Source organism: Canis lupus, chromosome X, assembly GCF_048164855.1.
Source record: "Canis lupus baileyi chromosome X, mCanLup2.hap1, whole genome shotgun sequence".
Classification (NCBI taxonomy): Eukaryota; Metazoa; Chordata; class Mammalia; order Carnivora; family Canidae; genus Canis; species Canis lupus.
The window spans coordinates 15,423,657-15,441,118 of record NC_132876.1 but is presented as its reverse complement, the minus strand read 5'-3'; the positions used below and the strand labels follow the sequence as shown (position 1 = coordinate 15,441,118).

Here is a 17,462-nt window from a genome sequence, read left to right as displayed (position 1 = left end):
CCTCTTTAGTCTACTGACCACGGCAATACAGAGAACTTCCAAGTCTCTGATTCCTTCTTGTATTTTCTTCCTGGTTCTAGAGATAAGAATATTAATACCTAATATTAATACTAATCTAATATTAGATATTAGATATCTAATATATAAGATATCTTAGCATCTTAGATATTAGAAGCTCACCACATCCATCACCCCAGAAACAGAAACGATCGGTTCTTTAAGACATTCTCTCCACCAGTATCCCTGAACTTTCCTGAATTTGTCAAGGACTCTGTAGCCAGTGCACTAAGGCAGTCCTTTATCAGGGCATTTTCTGTTAGGCTCATCCACTGTCACCACCCAAGACATTAAAGGAGAGGTCCGGAACATTTCCAAGATAAATATCCCTTTTTAAAAATATTAGGTAACTCCACATGATCTGGTGACTGATAAAGTACAAAACACCTAAATACAACTATAAATCATGAGTGTCTTAATGTGAAGATGGAGTTTTGTACTATGAAATACAAGGAGATAAACAGTTACCTGCAAAACAAAAAGTAGGTGGAAAATTGTGATATACGTATGTGAGAAATAGCACGTATACTGTCTGCATAGAATGCGCCCTGAGTTTTTTTCCAAGAACTGTGGTCCTCAGGCTGGGAACCTTGAGCATAAGTAAAGGGGTTTTACACTTTAGCTAAAAAAAAAAACAAAACAAAAACAAAAAACAAAAACAACCCTGGAGGCTCTCTTGTCCTTTCATTTCCCTAATTGCCACTCCTTGCTAGTGGGGTGGGGAGCAGCTCCTGCCCCTTCAGGCATTTACAGAACAAACTGCACTTCAGGGCAGGGTGACAGTCCTCAGTTCCATATCTGGTGCAAGCGGATTGTGTGTAACTCACCACAGTGTGATAGCAGAGTCCCATTTGCCATGGCTGGTTGAAAACAAAACAAACCCAGCTTTCTTAGTCCCTGTTTTTTCTCAGCTACTCATAGAAAGAAAAAGCCAGGTCTTTTGTAACGTCTTTCTCCAGAATCATCTATCTGCCCTTCTTCTTCCGGGACCCAGCCCACCATGCACACCCAGGCCAGCCACTTTCTCTTAAATCCCCAGACTCTGACATATGCCCAGCCTAAGACAGATTCTATCCCCTTTTTTCCTCCTGACTTTCTAGGCTGAATTTAATCCTTTCAAACAGTCCTTCCTAATTGGATACCTAAAATAAATAAATAAATAAATAAATAAATATACACATAGTACTTGCAACATCTGTGCCGCCATATCTGCTCAGTCCCCTTGGGGTGAGCGTGGGAGGGTGACAGGGCCGAGGAAGGAGTGTTCGTGCTTCTATCCTAGAGCCATCTTTCAGACCCTCAGATCTCTTCTTCCCCTTTGTTCTCTTTCCTGCCAGTCAAATTCTGTCTCATTATAGATGAATATTTTCAAGTGCCCACATTTACATATACCATCCATAAGATAACTTTTGTCTACTGCAAAAAAAGGAGGATGATTACATTTCACGTATAATTGAAAATGGGCTTGTTCATCATGCACATGAAAACCTCAATCAATTATTTGTAATTTGTCTTTGGTCCTCACATCAGTGCCTTGCTGAAGCCTTTCATTGAATGCGTATGTTACTTACCTCGTGAAAGAACTTTCTGGCAATATATTTGTATTCATTATGTAATCATTGGGACCAGTAGAAGATATTTAGCTCTCTAATTCTGAAGCTGTCAGTAAAGCCTCATGGAGCTACAGCAGAATTTAAAATACAAGCAATAGAGTCTTCAGATAGAAAGCCAAAATGCCACTGGGAAAAGCCAGAGTTAGCTGGCCTTTATGCCCTTACAGAGTCTTACATTGTACTTTTGCAGAGCTTAAGAATATCTTAGCATCTTAGAGCTGGATGAAGCTTTGAGATCATTTAGCCCAGCACTCTAATTTAGAAACTGGAGAAACTGAGGTCCAGAGGGAGGAAGGAACTCACCTCAGGTCATATGTTAGTCAGTGGCAAAGACAGGAACCAAGGTACTCAATACAGCTCAAAATTAACATTAGAAATGTGGTTAAATTGCATAATTAATTTCGACACCCTTATTGCCCCAACAAAGTTTAAAAAAAAAAGCACATAAGGAATAACAATATGAATTGCAGGTTTGTTACTTACAGCCAGTAGTACTTACTTCAGTTACAAATGTGTTTCTTTCCATTTCTGATCCCAGATCTAATCCAGAAGCACAGCATGTGTCAGTTCACACTGTGTCATGTGACATAAAGCTACTTAATATAACCTGACTCAGAGTGACATTTCTATTGCACTGCATTGCAGTAGAAAGAAATAACACCTTTTTCACAAGTGGGTAATTATCTCTGCCAGTTGATATTGTTTTGCTATTTGCAGGTAGAAATGGAAAGCAGGTATGTTCTTGAGAGTGCATCTTTAAAACAGATACTAGGATAAAGAATTTATGGGAAATCTATTTGATTAGGGTCACGGGAGTTCAGGCACCATGAGTGAAAGAAAATATGTTTAATGAAAGACATGTTTGCATTGAGAAGCAGTTTGATCGGAAGGCAAAGTATAAAAATTTACATGGGAAGAAAGCCCAAAGTGGGACAGTGATTACAAGCTAAGAGCAGCTTGTCAAAAGTAAAGGACAAGTATTTAAGCCTTCTTTTAAAAAAGATTTTATCTACTTGAGGGAGGGAGGGAAGGAGGAAGAAGAGAGTGCAAGTACGGGGAGGAGCAGAGGGGGAAGAGGAAGGAGAAACAGACTCCTCGCAGAGTGTGGGGCCTCACACAGGGCTTGATCTCAAGATCCTGAGATCATGACCTGAGCTGAAACCAATTGGATGCTAAACCTACTGAGCCACCCGGGCACCTCAAACCCTCTTGATAGAGATACCCACAAGGAAGCTACCTGGATACAGAATATAAATGGTTTGACAGAAAACAAATTACACCCAGAATATGAATAGCACACACTTACTTCTATTTTGAGCATCACTCTAAGAGCTTTCTGTGTTTAAGTCTTTTATTCATCCCTACCACCCTGTAAGGTGGTTATGATTCATTTTCCAATAAGGGAAGCTGAAGCCTGAGAGATGAAATGTAGGAGCTTCCTGGGACAGCTGAAACAGAGTACCACAGCTTGGGTGGCTCAAATGACAGAAACGTAGCATCTCAGTTCTGCAGTCCAGAAGTCTGAGATCAGGATGTGGGTCCTTCTGAAGCTGTGAGGGAGAGCCTGTTCCAGGCTTCTCACCTGGCAATCTTCTCTCTGCATCTCTTCACAATATCTTCTTTCTGTGCATGTCATCTCTGTGTCCAAATTTCCCCTCTTTATCAGCATGCCGCTGATAAAAATTTGGGGCCCAGTATGACTTTTTAAAATATTTTATTTATTTATTCATGAGAGATCCAGAGAGAAAGAGGCAGAGACACAGGGAGAGGGAGAAGCAGGCTCCATGCAGAAAGCCCGAGGTGAGACTCGATCCCGGGACTCCAGGATCATGCCCTGGGCCAAAGGCGGCGCTAAACTGCTGAGCAACCCAAGCTGCCCGGGCCCAGTATGACTTTAACTTGACTATAAAGACCCTCTTTCCAAATAAGGTCATACTCTGAGGTCTTGAGAGTTGGGATTTAAATATATGAATGGGAGGGGGTACAATTCAACCTATTACACTAGGCGATGGGTCCAGTGTCACCAGCTAGTTAATATTGAGCTACAAGTCAAACCCAGATGGTCTGGCCCCAGAGTCCCCTCCAAACCACTCCTTCATAGCATCTCTCCATTTTGACATCAATATCAATAGAAATTTATGCCAGGTGGAACAAAACTTGAAAGATCTATGGGGCCTAGTGATGCAAAAATGTTTCCTCTCGATGCAAAAGTTACCAGAAATGGAAACCGACAATGGAATGCCTAGAACAGTCTCTGATGGAAACCATCACCTGGGGGTCAAGGGTGAGGCTGACTTCCCTTCCCTGACTCATCTACTGTTGTACACTACACAAAGCCTTGCTTCTAAGCATAATCATTGCCTTGCCCTGAACACTTGTGCCTGCACTTGCCTACTCCTAGGCCTCTGCTGTTCCTTCTACTTGGAATGCTTTCAGAATCCACTGGCAAAATTGTATAAACCCTTCAAAGTTTATCTCCAACCTCATCTCTCTCTTGAGATCCAGCCAAATGGTCTTTTTCTCTTTTGAACTCAAAAAACGTTTTGAGACTATCATAGGGCTTCACACCATACTTTCTCTCAGGACACTCATCATATCTGTGCATCTTAACCTTTTAATCTCCCACCCCTCAACTCCATTCACACTCTCCCACCAACAATAGCTTTTATCACACTGAGTGCATTTTTGTGTGTGCAATTCCAGATACTTTATTTAAAAAAATTCCCCAGCTTTATTGATAACAATAGACAAATAAAACTGTATATATTTAAGTAGGTATAAATAAAATAAATAAATAAATATTTAAGTAGGTATAAATAAAATAAAATCTTTATTTTGTGAAATGATTACCACAATCAATTTAATTAACATATCCATTTCTTCGCATACTTACTTTTTTTTGTGGTTGGGACACTTAAGATCTACTCTCTTAGCAAATTTCAAGCATATAATACAGTGTTATTAAATCTAATCACCATGCTATACATCGATTCCTCAGAACCCATTCATCCTGTGTAACTGAAATTTTGTACTCTTTGGTAACATCTTCCACCTTTTCCCCACCCCCACCCCCTGGGGCCCCTGGCAACTACCATTCTATTCTCTGCTTCTAGGAGTTTGACATATCTTGGCTATGGTGAAAAATACTGTAGTGAGTATGAGAGTATGTATATCTCTTTAAGATACTGATTTCATTCCTTTGGATATATACCCAGAAGTGGGATTACTGGATTGTATCTTGGCTCTCATCATCAACCCACAACAAGTATCCCCCCAACACAAATTCTTTGTTTATGTAAGTATCTTTATTTTCATTATTGAAACAACTTTATTCAGATATCTTTGACATATGAAAATTGTATATATTTAAAGTTTACAACTAGACATTTTGATATATGTATACATTGTGAAGAGATTACCACACTCAGGCTAAATAATTTATTCATCACATCTATATACTTGCCATTTGTGTGTGGGAGTGGTGGTGCTGGTGGTGAGAATATTTAAGAAGTATCCTCCTAGTAAATTCAAGTATACAATATAATATTAATAATATTATAATAATATTATAATATCATCACCATGCTAAACATTAGATCTCCATAATTCATTCATCTTGCATAACTAAGACTTTGTTGCCTTTGACCAACATCTCATTTTCCATCTCCCCACCTTGGCAACCACGATTCTATCCTCTGCTCCTATGAATTTGACTATTTTAGATTCCAAATATAAGTGAAATCATGCAGTATTTATCTTTCCACGTATATACATTCTTTAAGAGCCTCTTAGTTCTTCCTGTTTTCAAGACCTCTTCTACTTAGAAGACTCTTTCTCTACTTCACTTCCATGTTTGAAGGTCACTCAAACTCCTCCTCCTTCAAGACAGTTCAGTCATCACACTTCCCCTTTGGAAAGCCTCACAGTCTTTTCCCCAACATACACATGTGTATGTGTGTGTGCACACACACACACACAAAATGGTCAAGTTGGAGCTCCTTTTTGGTACTCTACCTCCAAGGAATCTCTTTATCATAGCACTTGTCACACTTACTATCATGATGTGATTACTTCTCTGCTTTTGTCATTGTCTGGATGTTTTTGAGATCAGAGGCTGTACCTTACTCATCTCAATGTTCAATAGAGACCTGACATGCAATTAAATGACTATTCAGGTATACTACAAATATACCCTTTATTAGGGAATTTCAAGGTACTAACTATGAAGAAAAGTAGTTGGACTTCACACAATCTTTAGAAATATAAAAGTTATGAACAAACAAACAAATACATAAACACAGGAACCCCAGTCTTTCCTACTGGAGGTAAATTAGATTATATTAGGATCAGTACCCTAGGAGGAACTTTGGTTTCCCAAAAGATACAGTGTATCTTTAAAATGATTGTTTCATGATCATAGCTGCCATCCCTAACCCATATGTGCTCCTTCCATCAGGTAATTAAAGCCTCTCCCCAGAGCACATTGCTTGTAAGTAGAGCATGGGCTGGATTTCAGCATCTCTTCCACCACCTTGGCCTGGATCCCTTGTGGAGTGGACCTCAATCCCATACAAACATATGCAGTGGACCTCATGGTGTCCCCAGATCATATTCATGGATGGGTCAAAGCAAACAATGGCATAGTTATTGCAAAGTCTGGGCAAATGATCCATTTGTAGTCACTCCTCAGCTTGTCTTATCAGTGGCTATTTTCCAGTAACACTTAATTTAAAAAAAAATTTTTTTTATGATAGTCACAGAGAGAGAGAGAGAGAGAGAGAGAGGCAGAGAGAGAAGCAGGCTCCATGCACTGGGAGCCTGATGTGGGATTCGATCCCGGGTCTCCAGGATCGCGCCCTGGGCCAAAGGCAGGCGCCAAACCGCTGCACCACCCAGGGATCCCCCAGTAACACTTAATTTACAAAAACAGTGGTAGGCCAAATTTAGCCCACTGGCTGCAGTTTGCTAACCCCTACTCTAACTGAAACTCTCATCAACTCTAACCCAAGTATGAGTACTCTTACCACCCTCTAACCCATCACTTTCCCTAAGTTAGAGCCATAGTCATTCATTTGTGTATTGTTACTGACTGCTTTTTTGCTATAGTGGCAGGGCTGAATAGTTGTTATAGAGATTGTATGGCCCACAGAATCTAAGATATTTGCCATCTGGCCCTTTACAGGAAAAATTTGCTAACCTCTAAACTGAAGCAACTGGGTGTGAAGAGAAGTAGATGATTCTAGAGCTATCACAGTTGGACCTTTTACCTTGTGTTTATTCTTTTTATTCCTTTATTTCTTATTTATTAAAATCTTCGGGATGCCTGGGTGGCCCAGTGGTTTGGCGCCTGCCTTTGGCCCAGGGCGCGATCCTGGAGACCGGAGATCGAACCCCACGTCGGGCTCCCAGTGCATGGAGCCTGCTTCTCCCTCTGCCTATGTCTCTCTCTCTCTCTCTCTCTCTCTCTCTCTGTGTGTGTGACTATCATAAATAAATAAAAAATTAAAAATAAATAAATAAAAAATAAAATAAAACAAAATCTTCAAACACGAAGAAAAATAGTACAATGAATATTCATCACCTAAATTTAACAATTATTAATATTTTATTATATCTCTTTTTCCCTGAGGTGATATAAAGTAAACTAGATATTTAAACCATGTACATATCCATATGAATCTCTAAAAAAAAATTTAAGAACGTTTTCTCAAATAACTGTAGTGTACTTTGGGATGCCTGGGTGGCTCAGCGGTTAAGCACCTGCCTTCAGCCCAGGGTGTGATCCCGGGTCTGGGGATCAAGTCCCACATCAGGCTCCCTGCATGGAGCCTGCTTTTCTCTCTGCCTCTCTAACTCTGTGTCTCTCACGAATAAATAAATAAAAATCTTTAAAACAAAACAAAACAAAATTGTAGTGTACTTTATATACGTAACAGAGTTAATTTCCTAATATTTATAAACTCATCAGTTTAGGGGTGCCTGGGTCGCTCAGTAGGTTTAAGTGTCAGCCTTAGGCTCAGGGCATGATCCCAGAGTCCTGGGATCGAGCCCCACATCAGGCTCTCTGCTCAGTGGGGAGTCTGCTACTCCCTCTCCCTCTACTTGCTGCTCCCCATGCTTGTGCTGTCTCTCTCTCTCTCTCTCTCTCTCTCTCTGTGTGTCAAATAAATAAAATCTTTAAAAAAACCCTCATCAATTTAGAAAGTTTTGGTTGTTCCACAAATGCTTTTTCTCATATAGGATTCATGATGCAGATAATTTTAAAGAATTATTTCCTTGAGAACTCATGCCAACTCTAAGAAATAGATATTATTTTTATTTATTTTTTATTTACTTTTTAAATTTAAATTCAATTTGCCAACATATAGTATAACATCCAGTGCTCATCCCATCAAGTGCCCTCCTCATTGCCCATCACCCAGCTACCCCTCCCCCACCCACCTCCCCTTCCACAACCCTTTGTTACCCAGAGTTAAGAGTCTCTCATGATTTGTCTCCCTCTCTAAAAAGGAGCTGAGTAGGAAAAATTAATTATTTTTTAAAAAATCTATATTATTAGTTTTTCAATTTTATACACATAAATCTCAGTGCTCAGAGAAGTTGCTTTCTCATAGCTAGTAAGTGGCAGGGCCTGGACTTGAACCCAGGGCTGTCTTTTTTAAGTGCTACACCTCACATTATATGCTTCCAAGGACTTGGGCCCTAACTGTGAATTGTGAAGGTAGAAGTCAAAGATGAAGCCCAAAGTTTTGGATTGGAGAACTGAGGGCCATTCACTGAAAGAGAGAATTTAGAAAAGGAGCAGGTTTGTGCCCAGTTATGAACCCTTGAGTGTGAAGTGCTTATGGGATGAAAGTACAGTTTTTAGAAAGAGCCCTTTAGGGGCAGGGTGAGTAGGACTTGCAAGAGGGCAAAGACTTCTAGAGGCAAAGAGGCAGCTGGGAGTCACTACTCTGGTCAAGAAGAGAGATGATGGGCATCTGGACTAGGGTGCTAGAGATGGAGAAAAATGAGCCCTTAGGTTCCATTAGCTGAGATGGGGAACATAGGGAAAAGAAAATCAAGAAAAGGTCAGAGTGACCAGGGTGTAACCAGGAGGCACAGGGTCATGAGAGAGGAAAGGCGGGCAGTGCGAAGGTATTAAAGGGTTTTAAGGAAAGAAATGACAGGATCTTATTTATGATTTTACAAATTCACTCTGGCTTCTCTATAGAAAATGGATAAGAGGGGGCAGGAGTGGAGGCAGAGAGACTAGAAGATAATTGCAGTGTTCCTGGTGAGAAAAGGCAAGGGCCAGAACTAGAGAAATAACAGAGGGGACAGTGGTGAGATGTTGAGGCATCATAAACAAAAGGTGCCGTGGAAGGGAGTGGTGGAAGTTTTACAAAATAGCCACAATTCTTTGATACTCCTCTCATTAATAAATAAGTGGAGTCTCTAACCCTTTAAATAAATCTATGTGGGCCTGAGGCTGCTTTGACCAGCGTAGCAGGATGGAGGCATACTGTGTAACTTCTGAGGCTTGGTCATAAAAGACCAGAACTCCATCTTGTTTTCAAGAACACTTACGTTTGGAACTCTGAGCTGCCATGTAATAAGGCAAACTTTCCTGAGACTGGCATGTCAAAGAGGACACAGGTAGCTTTTCCTGTGGATAGTCCCAGCTGAGCTTGTCTTTCAGCCGTTCCAACCCAGGCACTGGACACATAAGTGATGTAGCCATCTTGGAGGTGGATGGTTCAGCCCTAACAATTGCAACCCCAAACTGTCCACATTACTCCACCTGTCATTTGAGTCATAGAATTGAGCCTTAGGCCTTTATGAGATAGAGAAGAACTAGTCCTGCTGTCTCCAAATTCTTAACCCACAGAATCCATGAACATAAGTAAATGGTTGTTTGATGCCACTAAGTTGTGAGGTTGTTGTTGTGAGGTAGTTGTTGACACAACTATTGATAATCAGAACAAGGCTAAATATGAAGATGTAGAAGATATAGTCTTTGCCTCCAAGGAGGACCATGAGAAAACAGATGCAAAAATAAAAGAATTAGATATACATGTTAATAGTTGTATAAGCCACATTCTACAAAAATATTGGGCAAAAGCAATGAAGAATACCAATGGGAAACTTGCTGTCAGGGCGCTCTACGTGTTACATATTAAATGAATAAAGTCTCATGCATTTACTCCTCACAATAAGCCTATGAGACACAGCCGCTTATGGAGCTTGTTTTTCACATGAAAAATAGTAAGGTATGGAGAAGAAAAGTACTCTATCCTAAGGTCTCAACAACCTGAATTTAAACCCATACACTTGGCCTCCACAGTCTTTGCCTCACACCCCTACAGTGTATGACTTCTTTCAGGCATGAGATACTAGTTATGGAATAACAAAGGAAGCTGAGAACATGTGCTCACATGCTATGTTATCTTCCATAGGACATTTTAGACCATTTTTTTTATTTGCAGGGGTATTACAGACAAATCCAATCATCGATGTAATTTGATAAATGATACCAGTCCCACCAAATCTTTTCTTTGCATGGATTGCCTTCTCACATTTTGTGTCTGTCTTTAGTTAAAACTCCATATTCTCTCTCTCTCAAAAAAAAAGCCCACTTCATTTGACAGTCCTCTCATTTTCTACCTGCACGCAATGATAAATGGAGGTTTTCCTGATATCAACATCCCGCAGCTACAAAGCAGCAGCAGCAGCATCTTGTGGATCCTGAAGAAAAAGGCACTTTGGGATTGTTCCATGCACCTCCTCTTCAGCTGGATCATGCCCACTCCTTCCCCTCGCCTTTCTAGAACATTTCTCCCTGATCCTGAACTCCATTCTATTCTTCGACCACCTCAGCCGTTTTCCCACACACCCGTTGTCTCCTTACTTCCCCACCAGTCTCCGAGGAAAATGTGCTGCTTCTCTCTGAGGCTCTCTGTGCCTCTGATATTCCTAATGCTGTTGTCTCACCACCGTCAAGATGATGCTACTCTGGTTACCTCCTTTGTCAGCTGTCTTCTGTCTAAATTCTAAAAGGTACAAGTCACTTGTGTCTTAAAACAGACAAGCAATCACACTGTTCCTTGATGCCACTCCCCAGGTTAGTTGCAGGTTAATTTTGGTTTCTTTTTCTCATTTTCTTTCAATCCCCTCTGTCTATGTTGTGTCTCTCTTGCCCATCTCCCTTAGCCCCCTGGCAATCCGATTCCTGAACTTTCTAAACTACTCATACTCAGAGCTGCCACAATCTCCCAAACTGAAGCCTACTGGGGCTGTAGCCGTCCTTATGTCAGTAAACTTCTCGCCAGCCCCTCATGACACTGGTTGCTCTCCTGTTCTTCAAAATCTCTCCTTTCTTACAAATTTGGGAACTAGAAGAAGGCTGAGTCTCCTCCCGTTTCAGTGATAGCACACCCCGCAATTTCTTTGCTGTCATCCCTCTGTTCCCAGCTACTGTGGTCATTCCCTGGGATTCCATCCAGTGGCCTCTGCAGAAGATAACAGAACTCTAGTCTTCAAGACTGGACATTTTCCCTGAGTTGATCCTCTAGTATCAACTCCAAATTAACATCTCTGAAATATTGTCTTCCCTTAAAGCTACTTCTCTTCTTGATAATGACTCTGAACTTCAGAGTTGCCTTTGACTTTTCCCTCTTTCTGACACCAATTATGTGCTTGGAGGCATAGAAATCCATGCTAATATTAGCATAAGAAAAAGTAATTAGGAGGCCACACCTGCCACACATACACACAAATCACAGAGTGCATTCTCAAACCAAATCTAAGTGATTTTTGGGTTATTTACTATTTCAGCACAATACGTGCTCTGGCTTGAATCATTGAGAGCTACATTAGCAGTGCCTTTCGGAGTTATGGCCTGGCATCCTAATAGGATTACATTGTGGAATAGCCATTTTATTTAATGGTTTGAAATTTGGGATCTTCCTTTCTTCTAATCCAGAAGAAAGCAATGTTCAAACCATGTTAATTGATGTGTTTTGATCAAGAAGAAGCCAAGGTTCATATGAGGCTTATTTCCACAGTGACTAAGTGGAGGAGTCAACACATCAGTCTTCCGGAGCCCACCACAGAACTCTCATTTCCATTCTTCTATCCAACAACTGACACTCTAAGTAGCTCAGATTCAAATGCAAATGCAAGCACAAGAATGCAGACACACTTTGAAATCAATAACATCGTTTTGTCAGGCAATTCATTTAGTATTTCTAAAAACCAGTGAAGTTTAAAAAACAAGGGAGTTGAAAGCTTGCTCTCCTGTTCCTCGAGTTTTAATGAGCCTATTCCTCACTGTGGGACAGAGAAGCCCTCATTATAACTTGTCAATAGAACATTAGCATCCAAGATGGAGGAAGCCCTGTGATCCCAGTTAATTTTCCTTCTTTTTTTCCATTTGGATATAGTTGAAAAATCTTCTAATGGGAGAACTAGTCATTTATTTGAACTGTTTCTTTCTAAATCATAGATTCATCGACTTAAGAATAGCATGTTACTCTTCTGTGTTGCTAAAATGTTTTTGACCCAGACTTTATATGCTGTGATATTACGTGCTCATAAATAATATGCAACTCTCCTCTCTCAAATGAGCTCCACGAGGGCTGCGGGGAGAGGCTCCAGGCAGCACACTGAAATCGGCGCTGCCTGAACACTGTTGTTTGTGCCTGTCCCACACCACCCTCCACCTCAGCCTTGGAAACAGGAAGGATTGGATTTAGGATTCTGTTTTCGAGGGGGCTTTTGGAGGTAGAGATGAAAAATAGGAGACAATTGGTGGTGGAGGGAGAACAACTCACCTACCCCCTTGACATTTCACTTGATATTGTAGACCTTGAAACCATCAACAAATGTGAGACAAAGCAGAGTGCAAGTTGCCCTGGTCTGCTTTGCTGTACCTGATGGGTGGCTTCACACATCACCATCTTATCTGAGCTATGCTTTGTTGTTTTTAGTTATTGGGACTCACTGATGGCTATGTATAACTGTGATATACAGTTTTGGAAAAAATCTCCCTGATTTTCCCCCCACTTGCTGTCCAGCCCCTGATTCAAGTCAATCTGGTGTCTGTAGTAGACCCTTTGATCACATAATCGTCTTTCCCTCTCCAGATCCTCCACTGTACTCCCTACAGCCAAGCCTAGGATTCAAAACTGAATGAACCAGGCTCACATTCAGTCTCTTCAGATGGAGTAGTCTAAGAGACTTTTAGAGAATGAACTGGTTGTCCATGTTCATTTCCAAAAGTTGTTTAAAGCAGCAAAACAGCCCCAGACCACTAGAACTTTCATAGTATTCTGTATTCTACCAGAAGTCTCATTTGGTTTGTTTCCTAGGATGGGCTGTAAAATCCTACCAGTTTAGCTATAGAGCATTCATTCAGCAAACACATATTCAGTTCTGTGAAACTTTTCATAAATATCCACTATGTGTCAGGCACTGTGCTTGGTACCAGGAATACAAAGGAGGAAATATGAGGTCCTCACTCTTCAGGGAGATTGCATTTTGTGGGAAAGGAAAGATTTGTGAACAAAAATTTTATGCTGAGATTCAAATAGAAGGAGGGAATAGCAAACAACCCAAGGATGTCTTGGCTATAATTATTTTCTTTCCTTTAGTACCCTTTGCCCTCACCAATTTTAGACATTCACAGGTCAAAGCAGTTGTCAACATGTGTCTTTGCAACAGAAATCTCGGTTAACAAAGTGGTCAAGTTCATGCCATTAGCCTGCTTAGTGATGCAATATTATTCACCAAAAATCTGATTGTCTACTACCTTTGGGGAGATTTTGTGGTTCTAATGAGACTCAAGGTTCAGCAAGGCACTCTGTTAGTTAAAGCTTAAAATACAGGATACCTAAGAGCATACTCTGACTCCGTGCTTTCTTCTTTACCTGATTCTAGAAGCAGGACAGCAATGAGTTTTACAGTCACATAAGTTCAAGTTAGAATTCTGGCTTGATTCTTGCTAGTTGTGTAGCCAGCCCTGAGCAAGTTACTTTGTCCATCAGTTTCTGAATCTGTGAAATGGGTATAATAATTGTCCCTAATTTCCAAGGACATTGTGAGACTTGAATGGGCTGATGTCTGTAAATGGCTTGTCATTGTGCCCAAGGCATAGTTGGTATTCAGGAAATATCAGCTCTGACTTATAATTCTGTGCCCCTGCTTAAGAAAATATACAAATAAAAATAATACGTGGTTCTAATCCCAGCTTTTTTTTTTTAAGATTTCATTTATTTATTTGAGAGAGAAAGGAGAGAGAGAGAACACATGAACACAAGCAGAGGGAGAGGCAGTTTGAGAAGCAGACTCCTCTGCTGAGCAAGGAGCCCGACGTGGGACTCAATCCCGGGACCCCAGGATCAATACCTGAGCCCAACAAAGATGCTTAATTGACTGAGTCACCCAGGTGCCCCATCTAATCCCAGCTTTAAGACTAGCCCCACGGTTTTGAATAAGCGGCTAGTACCTACAATAATTGCAGTTGCAATAGATGACTTCCATTGTCCCTTTTAGTGCTGACAGCCTGCAGTTGGCTCATTTCTTGGCATGACATTGTAAGCTCCCGGGCATGACAGTCACCCTGGATGTCCCGCAGGGTCTGGGAGTGCCCCACTCACTTCCTGTGCAGTATCAGGATAATGCTCTGCTTCCAGAAAGAGTTTCCAAAGGCGGCAAAAATGATGTCCCAGAAGGCCTGGTAACGATTTGTTACCCAGAGTTTTAAATGGAATATGTAACTGCTGAGGAGGCAAAGTCTTCTATTAACCCCATAGGGGTTCTCTTAACTGTGTAGAACTAAAGAGATTGTCACTCAAAAGAGATCTTAATTCTAGGGTTTATTCAGTTATGCTTTTTTTTTTCTAGCAAAGACGCTGAAAATTGAAAAAAAAAAAGGAGAGATCAAGCATTTTGCCATTACTGTTTGAAATTTCTTTGAACTTGTTAACCCTGTGGTATTCTCAGAACCACTTGAGTGCTTATTATAGAACTATCCTGCATTTTTATAACACCTTGAATATAAGCAACTCAAAGTACTTTGCGACATCATGAACTCTTCTCCTATCTCTGAGGTATTTTTCTGCAATGAAGCCAAGCACCATTTCAACCATGAGTCACATTAGTCACTTTACTCTGCTAACCAGAGAAGATCATGTCCCAGGGACCTTTCTCTCTCTGTTGTCCACATTTTTTTTATGTTATTTGGATTTCCATGAGTTCTGAGGCAAAGGGTCTTGTACATTAGGAATCTGTTTGATGGCATTTCTGTGTGCCTCTTCTGTCTGCCAGGGTCAAGATGAATTGTCCCTTATTTGGCTTTTCCCAGACCAAACAAACAAAACTGGGGCAAGGTTTGTGTGCCCTCCAGGGAAATACACTATTCCATTTTTATAAGTCAGCCCACAAAGACCAAGTTCATACAGTGTTATCCGGACAGGTTCATACAGGGAAATAAAGTAATAGTGATTGTGCTAGAGCATCTCTCCGAACACACTAGTTTCAAACCAGTTTATTCCCAGACTGTCCTGTGGATACACCATGTGAGACTGAATTTTGTTTTCTGCTTTTTCTTAAAGTTGCTCTCAGCCAATAAGCAGGATGTTGTGATGGAATGTTTCTTTTTTTTATTTTTTTTTTATTTATTTTTTTTTTTGATGGAATGTTTCTAACAGCCTCAGGATTCAATCCGGCTTCTGCCTGTTTGACTTCCTCTGTTGCCATGCCCCATGCTCACACTCCGTACCCTAACTGGAGTGAACTGTTGATTTCTAGAATGAGTTATGTTCTCTAAACAACTTGAAGTGTATGCACAAGCACAACAAGTATTACAATTGCCCTCAATATGCACAAGTGTACATATGTTAAGCAGCAATTGAATGAACAGATATTCTTCTAGACATGGTAACAAGTTCTCTACATGTTCATTCTAGAAATCCAGGAGGACTCAACTTCAAGGCAACAAAACCAATAACAAATAAATCCTCATCTTCAAATGATACAAGAATCTACATTCATCAGAGAGTATTACTTATTTTCTTTCCCGTGATCCTGGTTAACTGACTCTGCTCTGTGCTCCACAGTACTTGTCCTTTCCCTAAACTAAGCATATTTACCCACCAATGTCTAGTACAATGTGTCACAATTGTTGATTGAATAAATGAATTTGTGGATTAGGTATTTTACTTTTATTTTTTTATTTTTTTTTTTTTTAAATTTTTTTTCTATTTTTATTTATGATAGTCACAGAGAGAGAGAGAGAGGCAGAGACATAGGCAGAGGGAGAAGCAGGCTCCATGCACCGGGAGCCTGATGTGGGATTCGATCCCGGGTCTCCAGGATCGCGTCCTGGGCCAAAGGCAGGCGCCAAACCGCTGCGCCACCCAGGGATCCCGGTATTTTACTTTTAAATATTTATTCTGCCATTTCATATGTAACTTCATCAAATATCACAGCTTTTGTTACAGTATCACCCAAATGTCTTTAATTGAGTCTTTTTATTATTTATTTATTTATTTATAAAGATATTATTTATTTATTCATGAGAGACACAGAGAGAATGAGAGGCAGAGACACAGGCAGAGGGAGAAGCAGGCTCCATGCAGGGAGCCCAATGTGGGACTCGATCCCGGGTTTCCAGGATCACACCCTGGACCGAAGGCAGCCACTAAACTGCTGAGCCACCCAGGGATCCACTATTATTTATTTTTATTAAGATTTATTTACTTGAGAGAGAGAGAGAGAGCAGAGGAGGGGCAGAAAGAGAGAAAGAGAGTCTTAAACAGACTCTGTGCTGTGCATGGAGCCCACCAGGGGGCATGGAGCCCACCGTTGGGGCATTGTGGGACTATCTCATGACCCTGATATTACAACCTGAGCAGAAACGAAGAGGCAGATGCTTAACTGACTGAGCCACCCAGGCATCCCTGAGTCTTTTTAAATTACACCTATTGAATCCTGGTTTTGGGGGGCCTTTATGCCCTAATTGCTTTGTAATGACTTGTAGTGCAAACATTTAGATCCTTTTATTCCCTTCTACCTTAAAACTGAAATATATCCGTGGTTTAAACTGCTATGATACTAAATAGTTACACATACAGTTCAAACTCCCAACTAATTTGCCAAGGGAAATCATGGATACTGGCTACTAAACCGTCATGAATAAACGTAATTTCCCCAAAGAAGCAATGGATATGAACATCAACAAATTCTTCACTTGACCATTGTACATACTCTCTGATGAATGTAGATTCTTATATCATTTGAAGATGAGGATTTATTTGTTATTGGTTTTGTTGCCTTGAAGTTGAGTCCTCCTGGATTTCTAGAATGAACATGTAGAGAACTTGTTTCCATGTCTAGAGGAATATCTGTTCATTCAATTGCCACTTAACATATGTACACTTGTGCATATTGGAGGCAGTTGTAATACTTGTTGGACAAAATATAAATAGAGGTGGATAAGAATAGAGACTCTGGGGGATCTCTGGGTGGCTCAGTGTTTTAGCGCCTGCCTTCAGCCCGGGGTGTGATCCTGGAGACCTGGGATCGAGTCCCACATCGGGCTTTCTGAATGGAGCCTGCTTCTCCCTCTGCCTGTGTCTCTGCCTCTCTCTCTTTCTGTGTGTGTGTGTGTGTGTGTGTGTGTGTGTGTGTGTGTGTCTCATGAATAAATAAAGAAAATCTTAAAAAAAATAGAAACTCTGAATCATAGACTTATCACTGATTGAAACTATCCCATACAAAGAATAAAGAAGAATATTTGCATCCCTATGT

The 17,462-nt window shown here is 40.6% G+C and overlaps 1 long non-coding RNA gene across 1 annotated transcript in view; it reads right to left on the bottom strand.

Moving 5' to 3' along the window:
- LOC140627573 (uncharacterized) overlaps positions 1-2,242 on the bottom strand; it is a 37,391-nt gene extending 35,149 nt beyond the window's left edge. The window contains exon 1 of the long non-coding RNA XR_012026249.1: positions 2,170-2,242. This is a non-coding gene — a long non-coding RNA (uncharacterized lncRNA). The remainder of the gene's footprint in view (positions 1-2,169) is intronic.
- Between the last annotated feature and the right edge of the window lie 15,220 nt (positions 2,243-17,462).